The sequence below is a fragment of the Trachypithecus francoisi genome, unplaced genomic scaffold (genome assembly GCF_009764315.1).
Source record: "Trachypithecus francoisi isolate TF-2019V2 unplaced genomic scaffold, Tfra_2.0 Lachesis_group17, whole genome shotgun sequence".
NCBI lineage: Eukaryota > Metazoa > Chordata > Mammalia > Primates > Cercopithecidae > Trachypithecus > Trachypithecus francoisi.
Window position 1 is genome coordinate 28,657 of NW_022681462.1, and position 12,804 is coordinate 41,460.

A 12,804-nucleotide genomic window follows, 5' to 3' on the forward strand; every position below is an offset into this window, starting at 1 on the left:
GGCGTGAGACACTGTCTCCGTTCCCAGGGAACCCGTGAGGTGGCTGCACGGAGCACACGCGTGAAGATTCAGGAGCACGAGCATCAGGTGATGGGAGGGGCACGGAGGCAGCACCAGAAAGATGCCTGCGGAGAGGCTCCTCGTGACAGAATCCTGTTGACTTCACTCTGGGGTGCAAGAGGCGGCAGCATCCCCCAAAGGCACCTGGAGAAGTGGTGTTACCCTCCATCCCCTGTCCCCGGCGTTACCCTCCATGCCCCTGTCCCTGGCGTGACCCTCCGTCCCCCTGTCCCTGGTGTTACCTCCGTCCGCTGTCCCCAGTGTCGCTCACCATCCTCCTCACCTCCAGGCCCCTCTCCCTGTCCTCCCGCATTGTCCTGTTCAGCCAGAGCACAGCACGTGTCTCTTCCCTTTTCAAGAGGCTCAGCTGCACCCAGAGGCATTCCAGCCTATTCGGGATGGGGCACACACCCTGGGGAAATGCCAGCACAGGGCCGAATGGGCCTGAGACCCTCTCACGGTCGCCCAGGAAGGATGGAACAGCCCACGGTCACGCTGATTGTCAGACAGGATGAAAACTTCTGTGTCCGAAATGTTCTTTTCACTGGAACTGTTCGGACCATTCGTGAACGAATCAATTAAATACCAACAAGGGCCATTCCCACTTATTCTCTGGCTCCAGTTTTCCACCCACCAGCACCCACACTCCTAGGAATGATCCCTCACGCAGAATCAGCACCTTGTGCCTTTAGGAAAACCTCCTTCTCTCCAGCTTTGTCCTCCTTCCACAAAAGGTGCCTCTGACTGCCTCACTCGCCGTACCAGGATTTCACTCAGCTATGGAGGAAAATCTGCGTGGGGCTCAGAGGTGGGTGGTCCCTGTATGGGCAGCAGGTCTCTGACATCCTCCGAGGAGCCTGGCCCAGGCCTGCCTGACACGCCAGGACTCTGCCTTCTGGCCCTCGGGCCCCCGAAGCTGTTTTCCCTCCAGGTGTCATGCCCCGGGCAAGAAGGCCGGACAAGGGCCCAGGGCTGCTGTGGGTTGGGAAAGCCTCCTGACACCTCCCACTCCAGGAGCCCCCATCAGCATCCCAGCATCTGGACCTGTGTCACCAGCCGCTCCACCGAACAAGAGAATTGGATTTTCAGCTGGGTGTGCTGCTTCCCTAAACAAAGTAGGGTGTTGTTACTGAGGAAAAAGGAAAAAATTGGCATCTTCTTGGCAACCCCGCAACATCCAGCCACCAGTTCTCACCACCACAGAGATGTCCATCCAGGGCAGATAGTGTCTTCAACCAAGCGCCACTGACCCAGAAGTGCAGTAATTAGTACACTTTCACCAGAGTAACCCACTCCTTCACCTTTACACCCAAGAAAAACATGTTTGCCAGGTAAATTAGACGTCCAGGAGGTGTAAGGAAACCCCAAGCCTGCTGTAAGCCTCAGACTTTTGAGACCATTGAGGGCTGTGCACGCAAGAGCAAGGCTGCACCCGAAAGCTCAGCTCCTGCCGGACGTCATGGACAGACCACATGGCTCAGCACATGGACCCTTCCAGGACTTCACGAGAGGGACCTCCATGGTACATGCAATGATGTGCACTTCGTTCAGCCGCGAACAGACCACGTCCTCGTTACAGGGTCGGTGGTCCACCTCCTGCCCTCAGTCCCCCACCTCACCGAGCATCTGTGTCTGCACCTGAAATAACTTTGCTGTTTTACCTGGGTACCAAAATGCAGCACTGCGATGTTTAAAGGTCTTTAAATATCAACACTCCAGGTGCAGTCCTTGTCACTTTAAGCGGTCACTCGATGCAGGCCTCACTCACAACTCTGAGGTAGCTCATACCTTCCCTACCTAACCAAGGAAGAAACGAAGGCATGGAAGGTGCAGCTCCTAAGGAGCAGATTAGGATTCAAACCAGTGATCTTCGTCACACGCTGACCTACCTCTCAGGCTGAGATAACGTTCAAAATTAACCAGGTAGAACAGCGTTCCATAGATCAGCTGGAAATGGTCCTTGTGGATGGGCCTGTGGTTACTCCCTGAAGAACAAGACCATTAGCCCAAAAATCCACCTGGGTCACACTCAAATGTTTTCATATACAATTATTTTTAAAATAACCCAATCAAGCATGTTCACAGCCATTTAGAGCCATATAGATTGTCTGCTTCGCTGACAATCAACCCAAGATCTCTGTCGGCAAAGGGCACGGTGCCAGGTCCAGAGAAGGTGGGACAGAGACGCAAGCAGAAACCTCTCCACCCCTGGGAGCCTCGCTCTGATGGGTCCGTGAGGACACGGTACAGACCGCGGGGCACAGGCAGACAGCAGGCTAGGAGAAGGGGCTGCATTGCCGGGAGGCAGTGCTTTGAGCTCTAATGGATGGAACACTGCTAACCAGTGAAGGTGGAGAGAGGGCACCCGTCTGAGAGCATGAAGAGGCAGCAAAGCACAGCCAGCCTCAGGGAACCAGAAGCCACAGGGACATCAGGTTGGGTGCTGCTGTCTGCCGGCCACTGGCTGGGGGACTATACTGAGCCTGGAGGGACATCCCTGACACTCTCTACCAGATGCCAGGGGCACCCCCAGCCCCAGGTGAAAACCACAGATCCCATGGCGAATGAGGCCAGCCTGTGGGAAGTGGGGCTGGGACAGCTCTGTACAGCTTAATAGGAAAGTTGGGTTCTATTTTCTGGGGTTTTGGTCAGGCCGATGGCTAGTCACAGCTGTCCATCAGGAAGTCATTTGAGGTCAGACTAGAGAAGGGGCTGCCAAGACCAGCGGAGCGTTCGCTGCCTGGGTCCAAGGAAAAGGAAATAAAGGCTGGCGATGTGACAGTGGGGGGGCGGGGAGAGGACAGAGTGAAGGAACTGGTGGAGACACATGGCTGGCCCCGCACAGGGCTTTGAGCAGCTACCCGGGGGTCATCCTATTAATTCTCCTCATGGCCCCAAGAGGCGGCTGTGAGGATCCTTCTCCTGAGGACAGAACTGCTCCAGAGCCACACAGCGAGGATCCACAGAACCACGATCCGGGCCAGCTCCAAAGCGGGTGAACTTGACCCCTCACCCATGGTCCTGAGACCGGGACCGGAGCCCCCTGTACACAGACACAGGAACTGCAGGAAGGGGAAACGGATGCCCGGGACCAGTGGCAGGACCCAGGGTTTCAGCCCTCCAGGGCCACTGGGACCAGCCACTGCACAGGTGGACACACGGTGCTTTAACCCGCGCTGGGGGAAGGAGCCCTCACTCTCAGGGTGGAGACCGCAGCTCCATCGGGCCGGCCTCCCTGCTGGGCACAGCCTGAGCCACACAGGATGCTGAGGTGCCCCAACGTTGGGGTGCTCAGAGCCACTCAGCTGAGATCAGGGTGCTTTCTGTAACCACCCTCGTTTCTTTATGGTATAGATCTGGACTCCACCCTTTGCAATGTTTGGGGTTCTAGGAAGAGGCTGGCCAGCCGGGGAAGTGTCCTGGGCTCTGTCCCAGTGATGACGAACTTGGCTTCCCACAGGGCCGCCTGTTCACCACAGTGACCCCCGGGGACCACGCCTGCACCCACCTTGCTGAAGATAATTCACTTCTCATCCGTGAAAGAATAAAGCTAGACTAACTCAATTTCACACTCACTTCCAACTTGAACAACTTGCGTTAGGAAAGCAAAGACAAGGACTCTGACCACGTCACAAACCCAGGAAGCAAAACCCGAGACTAACGGAATGATGCCACCTTCGCAGTTCCGAGCTTTACTAGTTGTTTTTCTTTTCTGGTCTGTTTTTCTCTTTTGGTTTAAATAATTAAAGATCCTCGTTGACAAGAAAAAAAATTCTCTACGAAACTAAAAAAAGTGGTTCTAATCGAACATTTAAACATTCTTCCATATGCTTTATAAACAGTAGAAATTACAGCTCTACTTACTGTTAAGTACTTTAACCAAATGAAAGGTTAGTTATACAGACTGGCAATTATAAAAAAATAAGGCTACATATTCATGGCATCATGAATAATTAATAAGAACTGTTTGATTTCATTCAGACCAGGGATTCTGTGCTAATAGGCTCTCAGTTGTCTTGAAATAATGCTGAAATTTTAAAATTACTTTTGTACTTAAACGTGTCCCCAAAGTGAAGCACAGCAGCGCTCCTGTTATTTAATCCATGCTTGTAAGACATATCAATAGTTAACCGCTCAGCACGCCCCGCCAATATCACAATCATCATAACAAACTTACAACAAACCCCCCTCCCCCATCATCTCCGGCCTTCCCCTACAAATTCACTTTTGCCAAACCCCAAAAACAAAAGGCTTAACATTCACCCGGCCAGAGCTTGCATTGTCATCTTTTAGCTATGCACAACTCCAACTGCCATTCCCTCAACTAATAAAAATTTACTTCACCTAACCACTCTTGAGCCCATTCTCCCCCTCTTTTCCCAAATACTTACACAACACCAAACCCACGCTCTTACCACCACAACCCCAAAGACAGTACTCCACAACTACATGCTTTCCCGTTTATGTAGCTTAATATATCCAAAGCAAGACACTGAAAATGCCTAGACGGGTCTACACACCCCATGAACAAATAGGTTTGGTCCTGGCCTTTCTATTAGCTCTTGGCAAGATTACACATGCAAGCATCCCCACTCCGGTGAAGACACCCTATAAGTCACAGTGACTAAGAGGAGTAAGTATCAAGTACGTGCAAGGCAGCTCAAAACACTTTGCTCAGCCACACCCCAACGGGAGACAGCAGTGACAAATCTTTAGAAAGAAACAAAAGTTTAACTAAGCTATGCTATATCTAGGGTTGGTTAATTTCGTGCCAGCCACCGCAGCCATACGATTAACCCGAGCTAACAGACACCAGCGTAAAGAGTGTTTTAGATCTAACACAATAAAGCTAAACTCCATCTAAATTGTAAAACCTTAGCTGATGTAAAATAAACTACGAAAGTGGCTTTAAAGCTTCTGAACACACAATAGTTAAGACTCAAACTGGGATTAGATACCCCACTATGCTTAGCCTTAAACTTCAATAGTTAAAACAACAAAACTACTCGCCAGAACACTACAAGCAACAGCTTAAAACTCAAAGGACTTGGCGGTGCTTCACATCCCCCTAGAGGAGCCTGTTCTATAACCGATAAACCCCGATCCACCGCACCATCCCTCGCTCAGCCTGTATATCGCCATCTTCAGCAAACCCTAACAAAGGCTACAAAGTAAGCACAAATGCCCACGGAAAAACGTTAGCTCAAGGTGTAGCTTATGAGATGGGAAAAATGGGCTACATTTTCTACCCCAGAAAATCTTACAATAACTTTTATGAAATCTAAAAGTCCTAGGAGGATTTAGTAGTAAATTAAGAATAGAGTGCTTCATTGAATTAGGCCATGAAGCACGCACACACCGCCCGTCGCTCTCCTCAAATATATTTAAGGACTAACTTAACTCAACACCCCTGACATTTATACAGAGGAGATGTCGTAACATGGTAAGTGTACTGGAAGATGCACTTGGATAAAATAAGGCATAGCTCAATATAAAGCATCCAGCTTACACCCAGAAGATGTCAATATTACTTGATTGCCCTGAGTCAACACTAGCCCAAAAATCCAATTAATACTATTACTAAATTAGCATATACCAAACCATTTACATATACAAAAGTATAGGCGATAGAAATTTTACCTAGGCGCTATAGACATAGTACCGCAAGGGAAAGATGAAAAAAAAATTAACCAAGCACAAAATAGCAAGGACTCACTCCTATACCTTTTGCATAATGAATTAACTAGAGACCATTTCGCAAAGACAACGAAAGCCAAATTCCCCGAAACCAGACGAGCTACCCAAAAACAGCTAAAAGAGCACACCCGTCTATGTGGCAAAAGAGTGGGAAGATTTTTGGGTAGAGGTGACAAGCCTACCGAGCCTGGTGATAGCTGATTATCCAAGATAGAATCTTAGTTCAACCTTAAGTTTACCCACAGAACTACATAATCCCACTGTAAACTTAACTGCTAGTCTAAAGAGGGACAGCTCTTTAGACACCAGGAAAAACCTTGCATAGAGAGTAAAAAATTTAACTTCCATAGTTGGCCCAAAAGCAGCCATCAATTAAGAAAGCGTTCAAGCTCAACATCAACTACTTTAAAAATCCCAAAGATCTCATAGAACTCCTCACATCACATTGGATTAATCTATTACACCATAGAAGCAATCATGTTAGTATGAGTAACATGAACATCTTCTCCACCGCATAAGCCTAAATCAGACCGAAATACTTCACCGATGCTTAACAGCCCAATATTAATAAATATAAACAAGCCAGTATTATCTGTACTGTTAATCCAACACAGGCATGCACTTAAGGAAAGATTTAAAAAAGTAAAAGGAACTCAGCAAGCCTAGCCCTGCCTGTTTACCAAAAACATCACCTTTAGCATTACCAGTATTAGAGGCACTCCCTGCCCAGTGACACATGTTTAACGGCCGCGGTACCCTGACCGTGCAAAGGTAGCATAATCACTTGTTCTTTAAATAGGGACTTGCATGAATGGCAACACGAGGGTTCAACTGTCTCTTACTTTCAACCAGTGAAATTGACCTGCCCGTGAAGAGGCGGGCATAAAACAATAAGACGAGAAGTACCTATGGAGCTTTAATTTACTAATGCAGCCAAAAACCCACATAAATCCACGGACTCAAACTACTACGCCCGCATTAAAAATTTTGGTTGGGGTGATCTCCGAGCATAACTAAACCTCCGAATGACCTATGCCAAGACTAAACAAGTCAAAGCGCAATGCCCACAATTGATCCAATAACTTGACCAACGGAACAAGTTACCCTAGGGATAACAGCGCAATCCTATTCTAGAGTTCATATCGACAGTAGGGTTTACGACCTCGATGTTGGATCAGGACATCCTAATGGTGCAGCAGCTATCAAGGGTTCGTTTGTTCAACGATTCAAGTCCTACGTGATCTGAGTTCAGACCGGAGCAATCCAGGTCGGTTTCTATCTATTATATATTCCTCCCTGTATGAAAGGACAAGAGAAATGGGGCCCATTTCATAAAGTGCCCTCATTCCACAAATGACCTAGTCTTAATTTAACAAAAGATCACACACACGGCCCAAGAACAGGGTTTGTTAAGATGGCAGAGCCCGGCAATTGCATAAAACTTAAAACTTTACAATCAGAGGTTCAACTCCTCTTCTTAACATTATGTTCACAACAAATCTGCTACTCACCATCATACCTGTACTAGCCGCCATAGCATTTCTCACACTTACTGAACGAAAATTGCTAGGCTACATGCAGCTACGTAAAGGACGTAATATTGTAGGCCCCTACGAACTGTTACAACCCTTTGCCGATGCAGTCAAACTCTTCACCAAAGAGCCCTTAAAACCTTCAACCTCCACTACTACTCTCTACACCATTGCACCGGCCCTAGCCTTTTCCACTGCCCTCCTACTATGGACGCCCCCCCCATGCCCAATCCCCTAATCAATTTTAACCTAGGACTTTTATTTATCCTAGCCACATCTAGCCTAGCTGTCTACTCCATTTTATGATCAGGATGAGCATCAAATTCTAACTATGCACTAATCGGAGCACTACGAGCCGTCTCCCAGACAATTTCATACGAAGTTACCCTTGCTGTTATCCTATTATCAGTGTTACTAATAAGCGGTTCATTCAACCTTCATGCACTCATCACAACACAAGAACACCTCTGACTCCTCCTACCATCATGACCCTTAGCCATAATATGATTTATTTCCACACTAGCAGAAACCAACCGAGCTCCCTTTGACCTCACAGAAGGTGAATCAGAACTAGTCTCAGGCTTTAACATTGAATATGCCGCGGATCCATTCGCCCTCTTCTTCATAGCTGAATACATAAACATTATCATGATAAATGCCCTAACAACTACAATTTTCCTAGGAACATTTTACCCCATTCACCACCCAGAACTATTCACAACGTGCTTTACTATCAAAACACTACTCTTGACCTCTTTATTCCTATGAATTCGAGCAACATACCCCCGATTCCGTTATGATCAACTCATACATTTACTATGAAAGAATTTCCTCCCACTTACACTAGCATTCCACATATGATACACCTCAACACCCATTACAATCTCCAGAATTCCCCCTCAAGCCTAGAAATATGTCTGACAAAAGAGTTACTTTGATAGAATAAACAATAGAGCTCTTAGCCCTCTTATTTCTAGAATCATAGGCATCGAACCCACTCCTGAGAACCCAAATTTCTCCGTGCTACCTGTCACACTCTATCCTAAAGTAAGGTCAGCTAAATAAGCTATCGGGTCCATACCCCAAAAATGTTGGTTACACCCTTCCCATACTAATTAATCCATTAGCCCAACTTATTATTTACCTCACCATGATCACAGGCACTCTCATTACATCACTAAGCTCGCACTGATTCCTTGCCTGAGCAGGCCTAGAAATAAATATACTGGCCTTTGCTCCAATTCTAATTAAAAAAACAAACCCCCGCTCCACAGAAGCTGCCACCAAATATTTCCTCATACAATCTACCGCATCTATAATCCTCATGATAGCAATTATTTCCAACAACCTATTCTCCAGACATTGAACCATAATAAATGACATCAATCAATTCTCATCTGTAGCCATAGTAATAGCCCTTGCTATAAAACTAGGAATAGCCCCGTTTCACTTTTGAGTCCCAGAAGTCACCCAAGGAACACCCTTGATCCCTGGCCTACTTCTTCTCACATGACAAACACTAGCCCCGATCTCAATTATATATCAAATTCACCCTTCAACTAATATCAATATTCTCCAAACCCTATCAATCCTATCTATCATAGCAGGTAGCTGAGGAGGCCTCAACCAAACACAGCTAAGTAAAATCCTAGCATACTCCTCAATTACACACATAGGCTGAATAATGATAACACTAATATACAACCCGAATATCACAATCCTTTACCTAAACGTATACATTATTTTAACAACCACTGCATTCCTAACCTTAAACCTAAACTCAAACACCACAACCCTCATACTATCCCGCACCAGAAACAAGTTAACCTGATTAATACCATTAATAGCATCCACTCTTCTATCCATAGGAGGCTTACGCCCATTAACTGGCTTCCTACCAAAATGAATTACCATTCAAGAACTTATAAAAAACAACAACTTCATCATCCCCATCATCATAATTATTATAAACCTGTTTAACTTATACTTCTATATAAGCCTAATCTATACCACCTCCATAACACTGCTGCAAACATCTAACAATGTAAAAATAAAATGACAATTCGAAAACACAAAATCCACACTCCTAATCCCCCTCTCATTATTCTCACCACCTTCCTCCTACCAATCTCTCCACTAGCCCTAACTATTCCCTAGAAATTTAGGTTAAATAAGACCAAGAGCCTTCAAAGCTCTTAGTAAGTTAAATGTATAAGGACTGCAAAACTCTACTCTGCATCAACTGAACGCAAATCAATCACTTTAATTAAGCTAAGCCCTTGCTAGATCAATGGGACTCAAACTCATAAAAATTTAGTTAACAGCTAAATACCCTAATCAACTGACTTTAATCTACTTCTCCCGCCGCAGGGAAAAAAAGGCGGGAGAAGCCCCGGCAGAAATCAAAGCTGCTCCTTTGAATGTGCAATTCAACATGAAAATCACCTCGGGGCTGGTAAAAAGAGGGCTTTACCTCTGTCCTTAGGTTTACAGCCTAATGCCTACTCAGCTATTTTACCTCCTTCTACCTATGCTCGCCAACCGTTGGTTTTTCTCAGCAAATCACAAGGATATTGGAACCTTGTACTTACTCTTCGGCGCATGGGCTGGAATCATAGGCATAGCCCTAAGTCTTCTTATTCGAGCCGAACTAGGTCAGCCCGGCAACCAATTAGGCAACGACCATATTTACAACGTTATCGTTACAGCCCACGCATTTGTTCTAATTTTCTTTATAGTCATGCCCATCATAATCGGAGGCTTCGGAAACTGACTAGTACCCATAATAATCGGCAAGTCACAGAGAAAGCACCACCCAGAGGGGCTGCATGAACCAGCAGCGACCCCAACCCAACGTGCTCATCGGACTGGGCACACACACACACTGTGGACACGTGTGAATATGTTCCAATTAACGTGATGTTACATAATAATCAACAATGTTAACCCCACGACTTTATTACATGGCATCTGGCACATTGAGACTTTTTATTCTGTCTCTCTTCCTATACGAAGAAGTGGAAAATAGGTCCAAGATCATTCACAACAAATTGTTGCTAATTGCAAAAAAAAAAAAAATTCCTACCCTCACCTTGGAGGATTTCAAGGCAACACCTCGTTCTTTGAGGTCATGGTTTGGACGCTCTCCGGACCCCTAGGTGGGTCGGAAACTGCAAGGAATCCCCAAATGGGCAGTTTTGGGGCCAGCACGGACGCCAGCCATACATCCAGGCAGGTCTTGGCAGGTTGCTTCGTGACCTCGGCTGGTTCACTAACCTTTTCTTGCACTCAGAACCTGCCAGGAACGAGGGCACCGGCCCGCACGTCTCTGCTCCCAAGGCTACATCCACTACGTTCTGCTGCACTCTGGGTTCCATGCCTTAGATCCCAGGCACCTTAAAGTTGACGTTTCCCGACCAGCCCTCATGAACATGATACTCAGATAACGTCCTTCCTCTCCCACCTGGTCAGTACCCAGGGAGAAAGGAACCCGGGTGTCAGTTTGATTTCCTGCCAGTCCATCGAAAAAACAGCTGACCAGCAGCACTGGTGCACAGCACTGCCAGGTTACCCGTGAGGAAAACAAAGCAAAACGAGATATGCTCAAGTCAGCTGCGTCAAGTGCTTCTACATCCCTGCTCCAACAAGGAAAGACAGGAGGCCAGGAGTGTGGCTCACACCTCTTGTCCTTCCTTGTTGGGTCAGGGATACAGAAGCATTTTGGGAGACAGGCAGGAGAAATGCTTGAATTTGAGACCAGCCTGGGCAACAGAGCAAGACCCCGTCTCTACAAAAAAAAAAAAAAAACAAAAATTAGCCAGGTATGGTATCGTACCTGTAGTCCCAGATACTCAGGGGGCTGAGGTGAGAGGATCACCTGAGTCCAGGAGGCGGAGGTTGCAGGGAGCCAAGATTGCACCACTGCACTCCAGCCTGGGCATCAGGGTGAGACCTGGTATCAAAAAAAAAAAAAATACAAAAATTAGCCAGGTATGGTATCGTACCTGTAGTCCCAGATACTCAGGGGGCTGAGGTGAGAGGATCACCTGAGTCCAGGAGGCGGAGGTTGCAGGGAGCCAAGATTGCACCACTGCACTCCAGCCTGGGCATCAGGGTGAGACCTGGTATCAAAAAAAAAAAAAAAGATAAGAAATACAGGAGACCACTAATAATTCCAAATAGTGCCTGCTCCTTTGAAATCTTTTCCAGATATGGTGAAGGAAATCATTTTTCTTCCTACACCTATTCTAAGGAAACGTTTCTATTTTTCTGCTATACAGTTTGGTAACCTGCCATTTCAGATCCTGGCCTCTTTAAGCAGGACTTGCTGGAGTGCCAGCAAAGCAGCGCTCTGAAACCTCAGCATCCTCAGGCCCACCTGGAGGACAGGTGAAGGATGCTGGGCCTCCACCTCCAAAAGTCACACTGGGGTGGGGCAGATCTGGGGTGAGGCAGGGTTTGCACTTCTAATGCATTCCAGTCTAGGGCCACACCACCCTAAACATGCCCATCTCATCTAATGCATACCAGAGGGAGAAGCCACGTGGGGCAGGTCACAGAGCAAGCGTCCAGGCACCAGGTCACCAGTTGTCTATTTAAATGCAAACCCATCAAACAGCTTAAGTCAAACACGTTCACCCTCCTAACACATTGGCCAACACAGCTAGTGATAAATATCACTGCTGTTAGACCTTCTGCTCACTGATGACCAGAGCAATGGCCTGAAACATCAAAGCTGAAGGGTGTGTGCCACGGTCAGGGCTCTGCAGACCCCCATCCCGGGCCATCTCACACGGGTGCCTTCACAGGCACCGGGGTCTCACAGACCAGCTCCACGCTCACACTTACTGGGACGCAACCACCCTTTCAGCCCTTCATGCATCTGTACCCTATAGCAGTGTTCAAGGGAGGCTAATTTAAGAAAGAAATGTAATACGGACATCTGTGAACTCTTCCTCCATATCCACTGAGTGGCCGTCCAGAAAGAGAAATAGTAAAAAGAAAAAGAAGATTTAAGAGTCAAACACAGGGCCGGGTGCAGTGGCCCATGCCTGTAATCTCAGCACTTTGGGAGGCCAAGGCGGGCAGATCACATGGGGCCAACAGTTTAAGACCAGCCGACCAACATGGCAAAATCCTGTCTCTACTAAAAATACAAAAATAGCCAGGCATGGTGGCACATGCCTGTAATCCCAGCTACTGGGGGATTGAGGCAAGAGAATTGCTCAAACTGAAAGGCAGAGGTTGCAGTGAGTGGAGGTTGCAGTGAGTCAAGATCATGACACTGCACTTCAATCTGGATGACAGAGCAAGACTCCGTCTCAAAAAAACAAAAACAGGCCAGGTACGGTGGCTCACGCCTGCAATCCCAGCACTTCAGGAGGCCAAGGCGGGTGGATCACAATGTCAGGAGATCGAGACCATCCTGGTTAACACTGTGAAACCCCGTCTCTACTAAAAATACAAAAAAATTTAGCAGGGCATGGTGCAGGCACCTGTAGTCCCAGCTACTCGG

At 47.1% G+C, this 12,804-nt stretch overlaps 1 long non-coding RNA gene across 1 annotated transcript; it reads right to left on the minus strand.

Moving 5' to 3' along the window:
* Positions 1-5,362: 5,362 nt before the first annotated feature.
* LOC117099567 lies at positions 5,363-12,585 on the minus strand. Its single transcript, XR_004443888.1, has 3 exons — positions 12,575-12,585; positions 9,064-9,068; positions 5,363-5,460 (listed from the first exon to the last, which is right to left on the minus strand). It is a non-coding gene; the product is annotated as an uncharacterized LOC117099567 (long non-coding RNA).
* Positions 12,586-12,804: the final 219 nt, after the last annotated feature.